The sequence below is a fragment of the Lepisma saccharinum genome, chromosome 5 (assembly GCF_977018435.1).
Source record: "Lepisma saccharinum chromosome 5, izLepSacc3.1, whole genome shotgun sequence".
NCBI lineage: Eukaryota > Metazoa > Arthropoda > Insecta > Zygentoma > Lepismatidae > Lepisma > Lepisma saccharinum.
Genome location: NC_139233.1, coordinates 65,040,029 through 65,061,744, shown reverse-complemented (window position 1 = coordinate 65,061,744; position 21,716 = coordinate 65,040,029). Strand labels below are relative to the sequence as shown.

The window sequence follows — 21,716 nt, the reverse complement described above, 5'->3', positions numbered from 1 at the left end:
CATTCAATAGATACGGAGAAATTTAATTTAGCTGGTCAAAAGAGCAGGAAGTTCCTATTAGAAGTACATTAGATAAGTTGCAGATATAACACTTACGAGAATATTACACTTATTTGCAGTGGTACGTTACGGTTTGTTTTATAGGGGAGAGGTACAAAAGTTCCCTTCAAGAAATATTTTTGTGCAGTACACATACGCACACACAATTGAGTCTCAATTGCTACACTCCCCTCTTGATTACATGGAACAATTATGAAAATTGCAATTCTCAAAATACTTGTGTAGCCTCGAAGCGATATACACATGTTCTTGGTTCACTATACTTCTTTTTAATGGGCCTCCCCGATGGCGCAGTGGTAGCGTCGCCGCCTTGTAATGAAGGAGTCCCGGGTTCGATACCCGGTGGAGGCACAAGTAATTCGGATCCCACTTTAAACTGCAGGTCCAGTCCCGATTAGCCTTACTGTGCATAAAGTGGACTTAAAACACCAATTCAACTGAACAATATACTTCTTACAAATTATCCAGCTTCACTCTTCACGCCATAAAATTTGAGATGAAAAGTATGCTCTTTTGGAGATAAGGTAGGCGAAAGAAAATGGTTTGCATTACTAAAATGTTCAGTTGTCACAGAAACGTAAAGGATGTACAGTTTGAAATGTAGACTTTAGGTACTTACCATGCACTTCTGCAGCACTCCTGCACCCTTCTCACGATTAGCCAAATGGATAGAAAAGTGACGTATAATAATAATAATACTTACCTTCCTCAAGGTAGTTTGCTCAAGAGAACACCCCTATCTAAAAAAAAAAAAAAATCGGACACTGGTGGTAAGGAAGTAAGTGAAGGGACAAACACTTTTGAAGTCGTGCCTTACACAAGATTAGAAGCTACATACTCCGTTACAGAAACAGGCAACTGTCTTGATACAATTATCACTGGAAGTCCAAGTTTCCAGTTTGACGAACATTATCATTAATTTTTGATGGTATTATTTTCACTTTTAACGTAATATTTATGTTCGACTCTCTCAGATCAGTTGTCGAAATAAAAGCATAGAGGAGCGAGTTTTATTATGTGAATGTGTGAATGTGATTTTAAAATTGTGGGAGCGTCAGCACTTAGGCTATTTTGCTCCCGTCACATTATACGGGGGCCAGCCCCTTATCTTTACAAAGAACAACTCTAACGTTGCATAATTAAAAATCATAAAATGTTCTGACTTCTGTTAAAAGCTGAGGCTGTAAATGGGCACTCAGCACACATAAGGACAACAGGACAATACAAACAAAATTATACTGGCCATGGGGCCAGTCGCCAGAGCCTCGTTAGTCTTTAGTCCAGGGTGTACTAACGTGGAAGTGAGGTTGACATTTGGGTGTACTACGTGGAAGGTCACCCCTTACACCCCGCGAGTTTTATTATGACCTTACGTGTGAAAATTATATGTATTCTGGAAAAAATATATTTGCAACACACGGCCGTAATATGCTGTGTGAGAAGAAAACATGCATGGAAGCAGTGGCGGCGATTGAGTGTCCAAAATGGGAAGACAAGAACTCAAAACTGGGACGGGGGGAGGCAAGAACAGTTTACTTCTTCTTGGTAGACAAGGTTGGCATTAAGAGACCATAGTGCGGGGCAAAAGGTGTGTGTGTGGGTGGGGGGGGGGGGCAACTGTCTGCCCTAATCGTCGCCACTGCATGGAAGTATAGGATTTCTCCGATTTCATTTTGCAATCGAATGATTTCTGATTCTACTCCCAGTGCAGGTTCAATTCCAAGTAGCATCTGTGATAAAGTCGAATTGAACGTCGACAGACGGCAATTATAGGAGCTGAACCTTGTCAACTTCTGAAAGTATTCAGAATTTCTTGGGCAAAATTCTTGGAGATACGCTCAAGATCTCGTAGCATATAATTTGTTTCTGCAAATGCTATTTATATCAAAATATGACGTATTTTGTGTCTTGCTGGGGTTTCATTAAAGCAATCCAGCGTAGTTAATCTACTAAATGTCTCGAACCAATCTTGCGAGAGGGAAACGTGACCAGGTAAATCTGCAGGAGCGTTGACGTAACATGACGGAAAGGGAAGCTTTACTGTGGTGCTTCGTAATGATTCGACGTCTCTCAACATAACACGCAAGCTGTCTGCAGCGCAAAACCTTCTGCAGCTAAATTGTAAGGCAGGAGAGGCACCAGAAAATTTTGCCAGGGGGGCAGGAGTCATAATTGTAAAAACAGTGTAGGCATTCTCTGCCTCCCTCTTTCTTTCAATACCGATTTCTTCGTATTTTTTATCAATTTATCTCCCATCAATGTCTCGGTTGCTCTTCTCTATTCTACGTCTTCCATTTTGACTTTTATAACCACATGTTTCTTTGCTTGTTTGCTTATTATGTGGCTGCTTAAATTAGCCTATGTGGTTCAGAGATTAATTTACATGTAAACATGTTTTCTTACAGCAGATTTAAATCCACTACACATAATTTATTCATTTCCATGAGAAATTTATTCTGCAGCTATAGAATAAAGTATGCTAGAGAACGAAGTGCGCTACTCCAATTACATATGAAATAATACACCCCACCCGCTCCCCCGCAGTATTTTGGAACTTTCATGGGCTTGAAAAAACATTTTATTTAAGAGTAATAATATTTTTTATAAGATTCCTCTACACTAAATGTCTAAGTGAAAGTATTATGGGGGTAACTGCCCCCCACCCCACTGCAGAGCGAAGCAGTACACGTTGCAGAGACTTGGTTTTGTTCGCTTGCTCCAGCCGGGACAGAGTATAGGGCATCGAGTAGAATTTTCTCGTCAAGCGCATAATAATAAAAATAATAAAAATTGGAAACGAAATAATAGTTCATAATAGCAATTTTGTTGTTAATATTTCTACTATTAAATTTTACATAAACGGACTGACACTCCTTAAAAACATTTGTGGCGACATCCATGTCAAGAAAATTTAGGTAACTGACTCCACCTGCAAATGTTATATTGTACGAGGGTCACTATTTATATTTTGAGCCTAACAATGAAAAAACAGGAATTTGGCATTGAAAACTGCTTTATTGTTTTTCGAAGTATTCTCCTTTATGGTCAATACACTTTTGCATTCGTTCGAACCATTTGTCAAAGCAGTTTTTCCAATCTTCTTGAGACACCTCCATAATATGGTTTTTGAACGCATCAACGGCGTCTTCCGCCGACGAAAATCGTTGTCCACGCAATTTATTCTTGACATTCGGGAACAAGAAGAAGTGATTGGGTGCCAAATCAGGACTGTACGGCGGATGACCCATCAATTCGATTTTTTGACTGTTCATAAAGTCGGTTGTTAGACGAGATGTGTGACAGCTGGCATTGTCTTGATGAAGAATGATCCGACGGCGATTGTTTGTTTTCCGTATTTGACCGAAGACCTCTGGCAATCAAATTGTTGTGTACCATTCAGAGTTGACCGTTCTACGTTCCTCTAAAGGCACAGTTGCCACATGACCAGTTTTCCCGAAAAATACAGGCGACCATTTGTTTCGATGTGCTTCGAGCGCGAACAACTTTTGTTGGATTGGGTTCATCTTGACTGCTGTTTACGTTCCGGCTCATATGCATATATCCATGATTCGTCACCTGTTACAATCTTATATACGTCTTTTGAAACACCACGATTGTATTTATTGAGCATTTGTTTGCACCAATTGACGCGAGCGTCATTTTGAGTTTTTGTCAAATTGTGTGGGATCCAACGAGAACATACCTTTCTCACAGCTAAATGATCATGTAATATTTTATATATGCTGGTGGCACTAATGCCTATGGTTGCCTCAATCTCACAGTATGTCACATGACGATCTTGCAGTATTAGGTTTTGCACAGCATCAATGTTTTCTTGAACAACAACTGATTTCGGACGACCTTCGCGAATCTCGTCGGTGAGCGAATGGCGGCCACGATTAAATTCGTTATACCAGCGTTTCACAGGTGGCAAAGGATGGGGCTTCATCGCCAAATGTGGAAGTAAGTTGATCGATGCACTCTTGTCTTGATAATCCACGTCGAAAATCGTAAAAAATCATCGCACGAAAATGTTCACGAGTTAATTCCATTTTATTGTTGTCGCGCAATCTCCAAGGCAACATAAACAACACAAATGAAGCTATTGATAAAACATTTGAAGTACGTTATGGTCAATAATGCCAGACGATTCCGTGCAAACGTCAAATCGCGCCTAACTTCAGTCAGTGTTGCCAAGGCTCAAAATATAAATAGTGACCCTCGTATTGTACAGTGGGATCCATGAGTATTACCGTGCAAATTGTCCATCACCACGTTCGTGCATTTTATTTGAACCAATGAGCTTCAAGAATTAAAATAAAACTCAAAGCAAGCTGTTGACAACTTCTGCACCAGCATACATAAAAATCCATCACTTAAAAACACATAGGATGTAAGAGAAAAATTAATTAAAATAGTCATGAACAATTTGCACGCTAACACGCATTGATCCCACTGTACATTACATGTGCAATACACCGCGATAATCATTCATACATTTTTCTGCCATGTGATAACACCTTTGTAAAAGTAGTATTTTCTAAATATACAGTAGTATCGATTAAGTCTACCGGAAAAATCTCAGCCACGCTTCTGCATGGAGAGAGAGAGAGAGAGAGAGAGAGAGAGAGAGAGAGAGAGAGAGAGGAGATAGATCGTGTCCCAGCGACCCTGTCAATAAGCACGTGATTTTGTTGTTCGGCTTTCGAGAGCAATTTGGTCATTAGATTCTCTATTGTGTTGTAAAGATCACACAACTTCAGTTAGTTTACATTTTAGCAAGCAAATTTAAGCATCGCCCATCATAAAATCTGCCAGTGTTCCACTTGTATTGCAAACGCGAGGATGACACCGAAAAATACAAGGGACAGTGGTGCCATCTGCGGTCGAGATTCTTGACCGGAAGTACGAAAACACAGAAAGAGGTCAGGTACTGCTGGTGTTGCAGACCGACAGCAATCCTAACGCCCATCCGTCAAAGAAGTTTTATGAATGAGCTTAATCAACCATACGCCAAGTTTTTTTCCTACAGCAGCATCTTTGATCGATATGTAGCGCCCTCCCACTCGTGTGTCGCTGCACGTGACTTTCCCAAGGCGATGGTTGTCAGTTGCGATTCAGAACGGAGGGACAAGTTTGTCTTCGCTCGTGCTCCCTGAGAGAGGATGTTGTCTTCGTCCTTGGATACAGGTATGTAAATGTTTTCTTTCGTTATCTTTGGGTACTTTGATTTATCCAAGCCACCACATGTTGTTACGCTTTCCGTGCAGTTTTCATAGCTGTTAAATGCTCGTTACTTTCACGGAACCTTGCAACCGAACGTTGGCTGTGTCAGCACGTTCTCAGCTGGCAGACAAGGCCACGTGAGTTCCGGAAGAAAAGTACAGAAGCAATGTAATCAGTGGCGTGCCCAGGGTTTTCGAAAGGACCAAGCCCCAAAGGGGCTCCAAGGCGTCCCTAGGAATTTTCCAGAGGGTCAGTGGCGTGCCTAGGTTTTTTGAAGGGGATGTTAGGTATACTTTTTGTAGTAGTGAGCCCTTATTTTGCCACATTTTCTTGCCTTTGCCGTACTTTTTTTTTTGTGGGGGGTAATACTAGGCTAAAGTATATTTAAACCCTCGCTTTAAAAAATCATGGGGCACGCCATTGACTGTAGAAATCACTTTGTAGCTCTCTGGCGATGTTAATTTATGAAACCTAAGTGCTGTTGCACCACTAGTTATTGGTTATCGACCGCAACTCCGCAAGTATTAAAATTCTTATGAGAATATTACACACATTTTTATAGATTTGAAACTGTGAAAGTTGCTGCATTCAGTAACGTAACAAAATCGTCAAGGGCCCGTCCACAAGAAACAAATTCCCCCTATGCCATGTACAGTAAGTTTCTTCCTGGAAATGTAAGTAATTGCTTTGAATAACTGGTTGGAACTAGACTTACATTAATAATTATGCAAGTGGAACCTGTACCTGTGTGTGAATTATTATGGATTACAATTAGTATCCTTTGGCACTTGTGTGTTCAAAAGAAGAAAAACTACGTACCCTCTTCTTTACAGGGCTTCCCGGTGAGTATTCTGGGCTGTATTACTTCAATAACCTCAATAGGTCTTACCAGGGCTCTAAATGGAAATTTTCATGAAACTGAACGCTTTAATTTCTTCAACAAAATGTTGTATTTTTTGTTTTACTACAGCGACGAGATTAACGATTAGTGAAATGACGCGCTGTATTACAATTAATAATAGGTAATATTAAAATATTTGCATAAACAACAAATAATATAAGATATATTGGACAAAAGTCATGGAACTTTCGGTAAGAATTTGCTGAGGAAAATTCTTTGGTACATGTCCTCAATACTTTATCTTAATAATATTACTTAAAAAATGATCCGTTCAACTGTTTCTCCGTGTTGCTAGTTTGCTCGTGATCAGGAACTGCTTTTATTATTTGACTGGTTTAAAATTTTAATGTTAGATAAACCGGGGCATAGAAAGAAGGATGGCAGAAATGTATTGAAAAAAGGAAATTCAAGATAAAAGGGGATGATGCAGAATGCAGATGATGTGCTGATTGCAGTTCCAGGGCTCCGTACTTATCTGTAATTAGCCCCGTCTAGTTGGTTGCACTCTTTGACACTCGGTGCAGTGCAGGTGTATCCAGTGCAGTGGCGAAGCGTGGTGTCGCTGGAAGGGTAAGCACAGGCGTGAGAGTTCGTGTTGTTATGGGTGCAGTGGCGAAGCGTCCTAAGAGGCCCGGAGGCCGGGCCTACCCTAATATATTTGGCTATTACGGATTATTTTATTACTTATAGCTTCATTAAACGACGCCTTAATACAAGAAAACTGAAATTCTAGGCCTTACGATAATTTCCATAAATTTCCATCCCTGCCAGAGGCTCTATCGTCGCATGTCGAGCCACTTCTCCGAGGGCCTCAGCTGGTCCCATTACATTCTATGTGATTCATGCGGGAAAGAATAATTTCAGGGGCGCGTTCGCCCGAAATGGACACAGTGAGGCCGGCCTCACGCAGTGATGCCAACCCTAGCATAATTGTGCTAAACGTAGACCAATTTTGAACTTAGTTGGCACCTAGCATCCTGTGTTTGGAATAATGGTAAAATATAGCATCATCTACATCATCATCATAAATTGAATTCAGAGGAATACATTGTGAAAAAATAAATTTAAAAAAATCGCAGATCTTATTTGTTTCAAACAAGAGGTAGCATGCCGATCCAGCCACATCTGGTCCACCGACTTCTTTTCATCTTTTCTTTATCTTTCGTTACTTAGCTCACGAGGAACATTTTATTGAAGGAAATTGGTAGAAAGTTGGGGTCACAGATAAAACAAGTCACCGCCCTTTGTAGTTGTCGAATTTTCTCAAACCTTTTCAAGCGACTGAACCAATTATATTGGTTAAACCATTGTAATTCATTTAATGGGGGAAATTACCAATATTGTTTAACTAATCAACAACGCATGTTCACATCACAACTTTCCCCAAAATAGATGAATAAAATGAACTTAGACCTAAGTCATCCGAGCACAATTTAGTTGCATAGCACACTTTTCCTGATTCGGATGTTGGCAACGCTGGACACACGGTACAAACTGGGCTTCAGATCTGTTTCTTGTCCAGCGCAGGGTGTCCAGGGAAGGTGAAGGTAGAAAGGCAAAAACAACTTGTTCCGAGAGCGTAAAAAATGTTCCTATCACAGTGTTCTGCGTTTTCTTTAGTTTTTCGATTTGCTCCTGTTGCGTTGTTGTTTTATTGTTATATTTTATCTTGCTTTTTCTTTTCGTTCATTTATTTTTTTATTGCTTTTTGATTTATTTGGTTTATTTCACTTCGCTTTTTGTGCCACTTTTGGCTAATTTGCGAAGATGGGGAAGAGTGTTGATTAGATGAAATTGATGAATGGACGCTCAGAAACATTCATGCCCAGGCCGAGATTCGAACCCAGGACCCCTGGCGTCGTAGCGCGATGTGCTAACCACTCCGCCACGGGGGCCGGCTTTCATTGTTGTGAGCGTGGGGAATAATGACTTGTATTACTCTGGAATGCTACAAAACAAGCATAGAAGCCTATTTCCTGGCATAGGAATAAAGAAGGGGCATCGGAACATTGAGGACTGCCACTCGAATTACACCTAAAGCATCAAAATTTCCAATAAAATCAAGAAATACGATTTACGAGTTAGCATACAAGAGTTACTCTTCAGGTACGTTGATAGATACAAGAATATGTTATTACATTTTCAAAAATAACTTTAAAGGTTATATTTTTTTTATATTTTAATAAAGTCGCACCCATAACAACACGAACTCACACGCCTGTACCTACCCATCCAGCGACACCACTCTTCGCCACTGGGTGCAACATTTTAAAAATATAAAAAAATATAACCTTTAAAGTTATTATTGAAAATGTAACAACATATTCTTGCATCTATCAACGTACCTGAATAGTAACTCTTCATGTGTGTGAACTCGTAAATCGTATTTCTTGATTTTATTGTAAATTTATGCTTTAGATGTCATTCGAGTGGCAGTCCTCAATGTTCCGATGCCCGGTAATAGGCTTTTATGCTTATTTTTGTAGCATTCCAGAGTAATACAAGTCATTATTCCCCTTGCTCACTTCACGCTCCAACAATGAAAGCCGGCCCCCGTGGCGGAGTGGTTAGCACATGGCGCTACGGCGCCAGGGTCCTGGGTTCGAATCTCGGCCTGCGCATGGGTATTTCTGGTCAATTTCATCATATTAACACTCTTCCCCATCTTCGCAAATTAGCCAAAAGTGGCACAAAAAGCGAAGTAAAAAAAATAATCAAAGAAGAAAATAAATGACCGAAAAGAAAAAAAAAAACAAGATAAAATATAACAATGCAACAGGAGTAAATCGAAAAACTAACGAAAACTCAGAACACTGGGATAGAAACTTTTTTTTGCCCTCGGAACAAGTTGTCTTTGCCATTCTACCCTCACCTTCCCTTTCCCCTCGATGGACACCCCGCGCTGGACAAGAAACAGATGAGAAGCCCAGTTTGTACCGTGTGCCCAGCGTTGCCAACCTCCCAATCAGGAAAAGTGTACTGATTAAGCTATTAAATTTTGCTAAATGCAACTAAATTGTGCTCGGATTACTTAGGTCTTAAGTTCATTTTATGCATCTATTTTGGGGGGAGTTGTGATGTGAACATGCGTTGTTGATTAGTTAAACAATATTGGTAATTTCCTCCATTAAATTAGTTACAATGGTTTAACCAATATAATTGGTTCAATTATATTGTGAAAAAGTCTGAGAAAATTCGACGCCTACAAAAGGCGGCGGCTTGTTTTATCTGCAGTGACGTGCAGTAAGGAGTAGCTAGTCTAGCAGGGATAGATCAATCTCACATCTCGAATTATATTCAAATCACAATTTTTTTTGTCTTGTTAAAGCCACAGTTTATATGCAACACTTTCTTTTCCACGCGCTTCTCGTCCATCGGTGCGATCCGCGGGCAAAGCTGGCTGGTAGTGTTGCCCACGAGACGAGACGAGACTTTGGTCTGTCCCGTCCCGTCTCGTGAAAATGCTGTCTCGTCTCGTGTCTCGTCTCGAAAATATTCGTTTGTCCCGTCTCGTGTCCCGTCTCGAAGGGTTCTGTCTCGTCTCGTCCCGTCTCGTTTTGTCCCGTCTCGTCTCGTAAAAGTGATCCGGGATATCATGCCAACAAAAGTCAAAAGTAGCAGAAACACAAAATATTTTTCCGGAAAGTGGGATAAAGATCCAAATATTTTACCCATTGCGTGGTGAGAATAAATAAGGTTCGTTAATCATGAGGACATTAATATTAAAAATGCAGTTTGTTGGTTACTGATTGCTAGGTATCTTATGAAATCTACCTTGTGGTTTTTCTCGCTTCATACAACTGTCTATCCAACGTACATTTATAATAAGTGAGTGCTCTTTTTCATTACTGCTATACCTTTTGGAAGTCTTGAAATGTTTTCCAATAGACCTTCTTTCTTTCTGAATGTCGAACTTCCGTGCACTATGAAAATGTACATTTTTTCTTTAAATTCTAAGCTTGGCGCTGGGGAGCAACAAAAAAGTTTTTAAATATGTAGTGCGAACACAAAAGACTATTTAAAATTTCAATATTTAGTATATTACAAATAGAAAGCATTTATTGTTCTTAATATTGTTAAACATCTTCTATGACATAAGTTTCAACAAGTGTTTCTTTGTGATATTGTGCTGTTTCTTATGTTCAGCTTATGACGCACATACTTATTTGTTTTCCCTTTAGCCTCTAAGTCCGGTACCACCACAGCTTGATCTAATTTATCCTTCGGCAAGCACGCATCTAGAAATATATGTCGGGGGAGGGTGTCTGAGCCAAGTGTTTCACAAAAAATGATAATAATAACTTTAACGACAACAATTAAGCAAATATTTAAATTAATGCATTAATATAATTCATAGGTCTATTCACTTGAATATGTAAATTAATCAATTCTATTATTGTTATTGCATGACATGTTACAAAGATGGTAGAAGAATAGTAATATAACAGCACAAATATTAGCTAATATCTAGCTTACGTGTAGTTAAGATCGTCAAAATCTGCATAAAAACAGCTGTCCTGGCAAGAAAATTAATGTCAAAAAAGGTGATGAATTGAATATTTGCTGAATAACAAAAAAAATGTTACATCCAGTTGACGAAAGATAAAGTTCCTGATTAATATTTTATGCTCATTATTATAAGTAGTAGCGTACATAAAACTTCATTGATACTGTCATTCAAAGCAGTATGATCCCAATAGAATCCTTGTTTTCTAGTAAGTTCGGCAGGAATATGTAACCCTCGATTATGCTAAACAAATATATTTTTTGTTTAGCTAGAGCAAGGCCCCAGGAGGATGCAAGAAGCCTTTCCTGCAAAAGTGTATGTTTTACGAAGCGAAGAAACGTGACAAAACCACCACGTATGGAAGGCAAACCTGCATTAATTTTATATCGCACGTTTACAGAGCCGTGCCTCCTGAAGTTATAAAAATCCCAACTTCAATGATTCTTTTAGACATGCTATAGTTGAAAATATGTTTAGATGCACCCAAAGTGCATCATTATCAGATTATGCATATAACGTGTTATTGGAATCAACATATTTGTGTAAATTGGGTGCCTCCCCGATGACGTAGTAATAACGTCGAGGTCTTGTAATGAAGGGTCCTCTCGTCGGTACTCAATGGAGGCACAAAGTGGATCGGATCGCACTTTAAACTGTAGGTCGGTTCGCGATTTAGCCTATTTGCGAATCAAGTGGACAAAAACAAAAACAAAAACAAAAACAAAAAAACAATATCAACCTTAAGAATATTAAAATAAACTAATTCACCCGCAGGTAAAAAAAATTCACATATCCTTCTTCATCTTCGTTCATAGACTTCCTGCAATACTCTTGTGTTGCATCCCACCAGGTGCGAAAAATGTGAAGTTATTATTTCCCCGTACTGCGTTATTTCTTTTCATAACAGTAAGGCTAAATTCTCGTTTTATCTGAACTTTTAAAAAATGTGCAAAATACGTCTCTCTCTTTAAACAACCACCCTTTCCCATGTATGTGTAAAATAAACTCTCAAGTCTCAACAATTATAAATTTTTGCTTAAATTTCTTATCATTTATACAAACGGTGGCACATATCACGTCCTTTGGTGCAACACTGTCAACAGCTAATGTTACTTTCCTCGTCCTAATAAATTTACTTCCAACCAGTGACGGCGCCAGGGAAATTTGAAGGAAGGCTGGCAACAAAATATTGTAAGGGGGCAGTCACATTAAAACGCCCGAAAACACTACACATATATATACTTATATAATAATAATTATTATTATATTCATGTATGATGTTTTGTGCGTGTCTTTTATTTAGAGTGGACGTTTACTGCCTAAATTTACTTCTTGATTACGAGTTTATCTCCACATGATTCGTTTTAATAAAGACATTAATTATTTTTTTATTGGTAAGTTGCGTTGTCTCTAGTGGCCTATTTCAGTATTGAAAGACATTCATAATTTTATAATTCATCGTCTTTCTTGAGATGAAACTACTGATATAAATATTTAAGTTATAAGATAATAATATAAATGATGAAAATAATGCTTCTAAGAGTTTAATTTTCTTGCAAAATAAACGTGACGTTGGAAGAAATGAATCTTCTTGAGTATTAGAAACAATGTGAGGCACTTAGTGAAGTGCAATTCTCCTGTAGGAGAATTCTGCTCTATGTGCTTTGGAGAACACATTGTGCACCTTTGGTACGTCCAGGACTTGATATTTCTTCTCAATGGCAAGAACAGCCAAATGAGGCAGTTTGCATCCAGCATCCTGTTTCGAGCAAGCCTTTTCAAAGATTTGAAGGACAATCATCTTCGTAACGCTGAAGAGTTTTGGGCAAAATTTGTGTTTCACCTTTCAGGGAAACGTTATCACAGGATAAAAAATCAGACAAAGGTTACAGTTATCTCATAATTCAAGAAATATTCTGACCCTGGCAATACTTACTCTTACTCTACCACTCCAACGTATGTCAGTGCTACACAATTACAGAAACCTATGGTGTTCGTGGGAAGAAGTTCTTCGATTTTGATATGTACGAGAAAGAGCGAACCTGCATCTAATCATTGAAGAGTGGCAAATCCTAATAAGCGTTCTTTTACCTGCCCGCGATATGTTTTGAATCGAATTTTAAGTGTAATTTGCATTTTAAGGTTCACGTTCAATACATTTCCAAATAATATCCCCTCATTAACTTCAAGAGTATCGCAGAAATCCCCTTTGTTAAGGTTTCCTCAGACTCATCATCTCGAAATTCAAGTCCCTGAATAGTAAGAAACCGCGATAAATCCACAACAACTGACATGTAGTGTCGGGTTTTCTTCGATCACCTTTGGTCCTGGGTTCGATACCGAGTGGAGGCACTTTAAACTATAAGTCCAGTCCCGATTAGCCTTACTGTGCATAAAGTGGACTTAAAACATCAAATCAACCAACCAACCAAATCCTGAATCAACTTTGAATGTCTTTTAATAATTAGCGTTGTCACTAACGACCACGATTAGATTAATTGTGGTCCTGAAAATATTCGTGATGTTTTATAATCATCCACATTCAACACTTTTTCCCAGTTCTTAAGACTGGTTAAAACGTAGGTTAATCTCGGCTATTACAGGACATAAATGAATGAGAAATCACCTATGCCCAGGTCGGCGCTCGAATCTTGGACGAAACAAATTAATATGTGTTAATCAAGTTGGTATTATAAGCAGGAAAGTGATATCATGCAGAATACACCACTTTCAAAAGGTGAAAATCGTCGTACTCTTATAAATGAACTCTCTTATTATTCGATATTTAATTAACTTCAGTTGGAGGCCCGTATGGGAGGGGCGAAGTGTCTGTTTGGTTTTTGCCCCCCCCCTCGCCCTGTTTGGTGTTTGCCCCCTGAAGCAACGGTGTCCATTGTTCAAAGCGAAACCTTTGTCAGTGGGGAACGGCGAAAAATAGTCTCGGAATACACCCTGGTCGTAAACAAGCTCCCGCCACCCTGACATTGCTGTCAGCTTCCCTCTGAAGTTCGATAAAACTACTTTGTGAAATGTGTTTAATAACGAGTGAAAATGTAGACAGTAGATACTACATGTATTTTGCTCATAAACTTGAAGGCTAAATTTACAGAATAAAAAGAACAGCTACAAAATTCCTTCATCTGATTTACAGAAAGGCTAATCGGGACTGAACCCACAGTTTAAAGTGGGGTTGAAATCACAATGTGCCTTCACCGGGTATCAAACCCGGGACCCCTTGATTACAAGGCGACGATGATACCACCGTACCATCGGGGAATCCCCTCATTGCACAAAGTTTCCTTCTACGACGATTATACAGAACTTAGTGCACTTCCTTCATTTGAAATCTATTCTATATCAGCCTCAGTATTTCGTTATTACAATCCATGGAATAGTATTCTCCTTAAATAAGTAATAAAGAAATAAAAAAAAACATTGGAAATAATCTTCAAACGGACGTAAAAAAATCCAATCCAACCACCTGCAGAATGCCTGAGGGAAACAACAAGAATTTTCTCAACAAAGACATATCCGAAATTTCCATAACATTCTAATAATTTCGCAACCCGTGCAAATAATCATGTGGTAAAATTTTGTCGTGGTTCCCTGTAAACACTAAAATCACCAAATTACTTCTTTCCATATTTCCCGTATTTTCTCCTCCTCTTTAGCTCTCAGCTGTTCGGAGTGGGATAATGCAAGATTATTTGTCCCTAATTATCTCCTTCTCTTAGTCTTGCTTATATCTTGGACTCCTTAATAACTTTCCCAACAACTCCTTATCAATTTGTACTGCCATGTTTCCTACAATGCTTCTCCTACTTCCTAATAACAATCACTTCTGTACACCCTTTAATGTAAAAATTAAATAATAAAAATAAACCATATCCGTCGGTCCGTTTATCTTTCCAACCTATAGAGCTGAGACTATTTTTATAAGATAAACCTCGGACGCAGACACTCCACGATCTTTTGGCCCCTCGTTCTCTACCTGCCCTTTTACTTGATGTTATTCAGAATTATATTAGTATCTGGAGTACTAGCGTTACATAAAGTTATTAACCTGGAATGTTTTTTTAAAAAAAATGGGGGGCCCATCACTCAAGACCGCCCCTAAATTCGTTAATCTAAATCGAGAATATCGCTTGTGTTGTACAAGAACTTCACATTCACCTCATGAAAGCGCCAAACACGCATCCTAGCAACATATCATTGCGAGCGAAGCGAGCAAGAAAATATTTACATCGATTGCAGGCTTTGAAGAATATACATTTAATGGGGTGTCAATACTTTCTTAGGATCCCGAGATATTTAGTCTTTTCCAGATTCTCTATTCGAACGTTCGGGATCGAAAACGTATGGATAACATATCTTTAAATACAGTCTCCAAAATTTAATGTTCGAACTCTCTCCCTACTACAGAAATCCCTTGACAATCTAAAATTTAACACTTTATCAAGAGCTTCCTATCTCCCCCTTTAAAATTAATACTCAATCCTAGCACAAAAATTGCCATGCTAATTTTAGACTTACTGTTGATATTGAAGACTGGATATTGCCTCCTCCAAAAAAATAATTCTCAGTATCCGCACCAGAATTTCCGTAACATTCTAAGACAATACTAATACACAAGTATTGTATACCCGCCTCAATTTAATGCTCAATCCCCCTGTAACTAAAATTCCCGCCATAATCTAAGACCTACTGTCTCCCCAACGTTTAATTCATTCAGAATCCCCCTAGAATCCACGTGTCAATTAAGGCCTAATGTTATGTAAGAGTTGGATATCCCCCCCCCCCCGGCCTTCGATAATACCCTTAAACACTTTCTTTTCTTCATATAATTGATTAAATATGATGCATTTAAGGTTTTAAAATTTTACATATATTTTGGAAAAATATAAAAATGTTGAATTTTATATTTGAAGGGAAAAAAATGCCCCCCTAAATATCTCGATGGCGCAACCTGCGCCATAATCCACCCCCTGTGGGCACCCCAGGCGGGTGTACAATTCTTGTGTATTAGTATTGTCTTAGACTGTTACGGAAATTCTGGTGCGCAGACTGAGAATTATTTTTTTTGGAGGAGGCAGTATCCAGTCTTTAATGCTTGGAGTGGATAATTGTTTTTTATCAGGCTCGTAATGATATTCAATATATCGTGAACCCGAAATTTCCCAATACGAAAGTGCATACAACGCTTGTTTGAGACCAAGCAACGGCATCTTTCGGCAACGGACTGGACCTACATCTGAATTTTTGTACAACATGGACTTTAATAATCTCTTCCAAGTATTACCGTACCACGTTCCGCAGAGAATTAAATTGGAACCGATTTAAATGGAAACTTTTGTGGATCCTTCTTCTTTCCTGCATGATATTCGGTTATACATTTTAAAGATAAAAAGGTTCTTTACGGTTCAGAACCCATTTACTGTTGCTTAGTCTGGAATTCCTGGATCTTTAACAACCCTTCTCTTCACCTTTCAGTCACAAGTGATTTTAATTATTCTTCATAAGCCATATTTACTCAACGTAAGTTCTGTATATTTTATTTATTTGTCGACGTATTGGTATCAGGATTCTAAAGGTTAGAAAGGGAACACGCAAAAAAAAAAAAAAAAAAAAATGTTTTAAGAAGCCTGATGGAAGCTTGCGAGATATTTTTTACTACCTTAATTACTGTCCAACAATGCATTGATTGAACGAAAGGGTTAATATCACAATTTGATCCTTTCAGTTTCTCTGCTTGCATAATCACGTTTACGTAATTATAATTTTTTCTGACAGAAAAATGAATTTGTTTTCATGACCTGTCTATAAATAATCAGGTTGATATTCATTTGGTATGTCTGAATAAGTCACATAATAAAGTAATTTTGATACGCAAAAATCATACATTGCGGCAGAATAATAATAATAATAATACCGCAGTGGAAAATAATTATTTTCATAACTTCAACATATATGCTAGTAACTTTAAACTTGCCATTCTTTTCTGCCGTAGAAATATACGATTAATTATATATTATGTATGCCCATATTATTTCCGGAAGTGTATGCTTCAGTGTCCTATTCTGAGGTGTCCCAACTGTTAATATTACAACGATGATAGACAGTATAAAATTAGAAATCCTCATTTGCTTACATTTCCAGAAGAACCAGGTGCGAGTCCAAAGTATCCAATTAGAAGTTTCCATGTGCTTCCAGTTGTAGAAAGGTCGTTGATATTACTGGTTTATACAAGCTCTTGCAAGGTTGACGTCATAGCATGTTTCCTATTATTTTTAGAACTGATCTGTCACCTAGAGACGCCTTGCAAGGAACTCAAGGTGCAATGCTTTGTTCACAAATGTTCTCATCGTTATTGCTTATCAAGGTACATCGTGTGAAATAGGTAGCTTCAAAATCAGATCTCGTTTCTTCCCTTAAATTTTAATTCTAGTGATTGTGTTGATACGGAATCTAAGCTGGTTGTCGTGGAGGTTCCAACCTTCATATGCTACAGTGTTCAAAGTTGGACCTTAGCATGTAGGCACAATTTGACTTCTATTGCATCGAATTAGAAGCTAAACTGAAAAATTAATTTTGAATTTTAAGTCGACTTGATGCAGACACGCTAATCGGGACTGGATCTCAGTTTAAGTGAGACCGAACCGCTATGTTCCTCCACCGGGCATCGAGCCATAAATCCCTTGATTACAAGGCGACGATGTTCCATTACGTCATTGGGAAGGCCCTTTGAAAAATTCAAGAGCAGTTAGAGAGGCGTGGTAATCTTTACTCCGAGAGAAACGCCACATTTTTATGATAGCGGGGCAAAACAACAAAGCGACAACACCATACTCTTAGGCGCAGAATAAGAAATTAACGAACGCATCTGTTGTCTGGTCGCAGAAAGTGACGACACGAACTCGTACGGCACAGAAACAAAAATTCTCAGATTTGGAACATTGACATAATATTAAAATATTTTCAATAGAGAAACCAATGTCTAACGAACGCCAATCATCGAACAGCAAATATCCAATGAGTATTTCACCTCAACCTACGTGTGTGTAGAAGCATATGCGGATTTTCGAACCACCACATGTTTGCAATTTTGTGTTATTTTTTAATATACTGCCGATGCTATAAACAGTGATTTGCGTGACTAGGGGGAGGGGCGAAAGTTAAGAGACATGAAGAAGATATTAGTTTCCTACATAAAATTCACATCTAAATGATATTACATGTTTTATTAATATATTTATATACTTTGCGGTAGTTGATGAATGGCAGTGAGAATTACATGGAGCAGAAACAAGTCGGACTAATTTCTGTGTTCTGGGGATTGCTGGGTTCAGGCCAGTGTCCTTGGAGATGAGGCTCTTTGTTGTTCGTTTTTTGTGTGTGTGTACTATACTATTCCAGTGAAGTATATTCGACTTCAAAAGGGTAATCGGGACATTGAAGTGTGTCTGATTTCTTTGTGTTTGACAGCTGCCACAGTGTTGCACATGTTTTCCGGTTCCCACATCTTCCTTGGCCACCTGAAAGAAAGGACAGGGAGGAAAGTATTTTAAAATATCGGATATCCGGAATAGAGCACCCATGTGAATCCGATATTAGGTCACCGCCAATTTACACGCAAGGGCGTCCGCAGGATTTTTTCTCAGAGAGGAAGCAGAGTAAGATTTCATATCTTGACCGTCAGTCATATAAACTTTTATTATTATTATTATTATTATTATTATTATTATTATTACGTATACTTTACAATTAATAAAATTCAAATACAAGTTCAGACTCCAGTCTGCTATCTACGTAGATAGAAACTGGATTCGCCTTGCTTCCTTTCCATAAACATCTATGTTGATGAACATTTTTTTTGTACTTTTTCACAAAGCACAGATAGCAAACGGAGACCACTTAATCTACGATACCGCTGTTCAATGTTCTTACGTGCCGAAGGGTACTGTGATAATGAGTGGTGATAATATGATGAAATTGATGAAGGGACATTTACAAAGAACACCCATGCCAAGACCGGGACTTGAACCCGGGACATTTTTTTCTTTCCCTGTTTTTACAACAGGAGTCTGTGGAAGATTGAATTTTTGATAGGCCCTTGAGACATTCGTAGGAAGAAGTCTATTCTTGAATTACAGTGTGGTTCTTGAATGCTTTCTAGTGGAGGGATTCTAGTAACTACTCTTGAAGAATTGAACCCGGGACCCTTGGCGTCGTAGCGCCCAGGAAGCCAGGTTTTCGTAATCCTGAACAGCCGAGAAATTCCAAAGAATCTTCTTTGAAAGAGGTTAATTCTTGATATTTTCTGCACTATAAATGTCTGAAAATTCTTAAAATTAACAGATTTTTTTTATTCCCGAAGTGCAAAAACAATCAATCATTTGAAGGGGAAATAATGCATAAAATTTGAGATTTTCACCACATCGGGAAATTTTGAGAATTTGAGAACAGATTTTTGTCAATCCCAAATGTCAGGATTATTATTTTCTTTTCAATCCCGCCCGTATAAAAAATTTGCTAACCAGCACACCCCTTAGTTATAGCAGTCAACATGATTCTAATATCTGGTGAAAACGTTATCTTGTTATTTTGTTGAACATGGCAGTTAATCGCTGTAACTGACAGGCAGTATAAATCACAGAAAACAACATTATTTGTAATAAAATATCACTATCATTCGAATTAACATAATCTTTTTTTCCAAATATCTCATGGGGGGGGCAAGTACACCCCTACTCCCCCCATCGGTGCGGGCGCCCTTACGTCACCATTACCATAAACGAAACATCAGGGAACTCATTGAATGATTGATTTGGTAATTTTACGTAACTTTTTCCAGTCAATTTTGGCTAATCGCGACGATGAGGAGTGGTGATGATACGATGAAATCGATGGACACTCGCAAGTAACACACATTCCTAGGCCGGGATTCGAACCTGGAACTCTTGACCTTCCACCACGAAGGTCAGCATATCCGATTATGGAAAACTATCCAATATTCATCACGTTGCTACAGCATAAAGTTGGTTGATAGCTTCATTTAGTCTTTTTTCGTGTTTGAACGTGAGAAACGTATCAGGAGAATGTAACTGCTAGGTGCTTTCTAAAGAGGAAATGTTTCTAAAGCTTAACGCCCACTGAGAAACGCGGCAACAGGACTGGTGAGGTTTTCAGGAACCACTCCACGTAGGACACCTCGCTGCGCTTCGCCGTGTTGAAGCCATTCAAATCATGGGGAACATGCGAAAAAGTAGCGTATACTGTTCAGTTTTTTGCTCTAAATAGTTTTGTGGTTCAGGACAGGTGAAAAGCTTACATGTGTTTTCCACCCCGTGGAATCAACAAAATGAAATGTTTAAATAAATCAGGGAAAACAGAACTGATTGACAAGATTAGCATAACTGAAATCCGGCAAGGAAATTACGAAGAATGTACGAGTCTGTTCACTCTATTTTCAGAAATAGTCTTTCAGAATGATGATTTTATTGCCACGAAAGTAAGTTTTAAATTGTTTTTTAAGAATATAACATTTTTTTCGAAAACAATGTATTATGTATGTAATTTGAAACAGGTGCAAGTCGATTAAGTGCAAAGATGAAAATAGTTTGAGAATTAATTAATGTCCGTAATCATAAAACTAAGTCAGAAAAACATAATTGACATGCTACTGTTGCTGTTTCATTCAGTATGTCAATTTTCAGTGAAGACTGAAAATAGCCTCAATGAAATTGTTGTTATTGTTATTATTATTATTATTATTATCCGGTGTTGTTATTAATTCAGCCTGCCTCTTTGGGGAAAAAACTGCAACAGCATGTTTTCATTTATTTCCTCCCAAGCTTTTGCAATACAGGTGAATTGTTTTATTTTCAAAACATTTCTGAGAGCCCCAAGTTAGGCAGTTACAACCGAGGTGCAGTGCAGATGAAACAGCACCGCTTTGAAAAACCACTGCGTATACATTAGTTTCGTGTGCGTTTCCCGTGTTATTTTTTTAATTATCATAATTTAATGCTTCGCTCTCAGCACAGCTTCACCTTCGTTATAGTTCCTGGAATTCACATTGCATTCGCAATATTTAAATATAACGCGTAATTTAAACGTTCCTTCCATACCAGCAATGACAGCACGCTGCTTTTACGTACTACTACTGAATGCAAACAAAGATCTATCCTACGTAGAGCGGATATATTGGAAGCGACACTAGCGCTCAGGTGGTAATTTTAATCGCGAATTGAAATCAAATGGTGTAACGCCCACTACAGAGAAACGCGCGGAATTTCCTTGCCGGAAGTCTGCAGTTTATGTCAAAGGTTATCGTCCACTGAGACGCCGGAAACGCGTCTGTTGCGTTCGGTTGGCGTGTTTCTCCACTTAAAGTAAGGCTTGTGCAACATTTTGGAAGGGGTATTGGAGAAAATGGAAGGGGCGTAGATGGAACGTGTTAATAAAAGGACAAAGGTTCGTGCAACTAATCTTTCTCCCTTCTATGGCTTCTGTCGTCGCGTTGGCTTTATCCAATCAGAAGTAAAACCTCGAGTCGTATTTCAAGAGCCATGCAAGGCTTCCTTCCTTCCTGTGGTAACTATGATCAGACTCAACTTGCAGAGGTGTAGCTAGTACTTTTATTGATGATAAAAGAAAAAAATCAATATATTGGAAAATTGTTAAGGAAAGAAACAGTACTTGGGGAACAACTTCCAATGTATCCGTCACTGCAAATCATTTGTTACTATTGAATTTCAAAACAATAGCCCGCCTCCGTGGCGGAGTAGGGGAAACTGGCCTATTTTTATAAAATGACATACTCAAGTAAAATGACATATTGCGTGTTTCTTGGATGTGGAGGTCAATTCAGGCCTTCCTATGCACAATGTAAAAAAAACTGGAACCTGTGAAATGGCTAATGTGTAGGCTACGACAAATGTGCTGTTAAACTGCACACTATCGGATTTACAATAGGAATTTCTGTGCATAGTGTTCAATGACTTAAATAATAATGTACTGTCG

The 21,716-nt window shown here is 38.5% G+C and overlaps 1 protein-coding gene across 1 annotated transcript in view; it reads left to right on the top strand.

Annotated features, from left to right (window-relative positions):
• Nucleotides 1-4,829: 4,829 nt before the first annotated feature.
• The window catches only part of tim (timeless), a 96,872-nt gene continuing 79,985 nt past the window's right edge, over nt 4,830-21,716 (top strand). The window contains exon 1 of the mRNA XM_083122590.1: nt 4,830-5,250. The gene's annotated coding sequence lies outside the window, so the exon portion shown is untranslated. The remainder of the gene's footprint in view (nt 5,251-21,716) is intronic.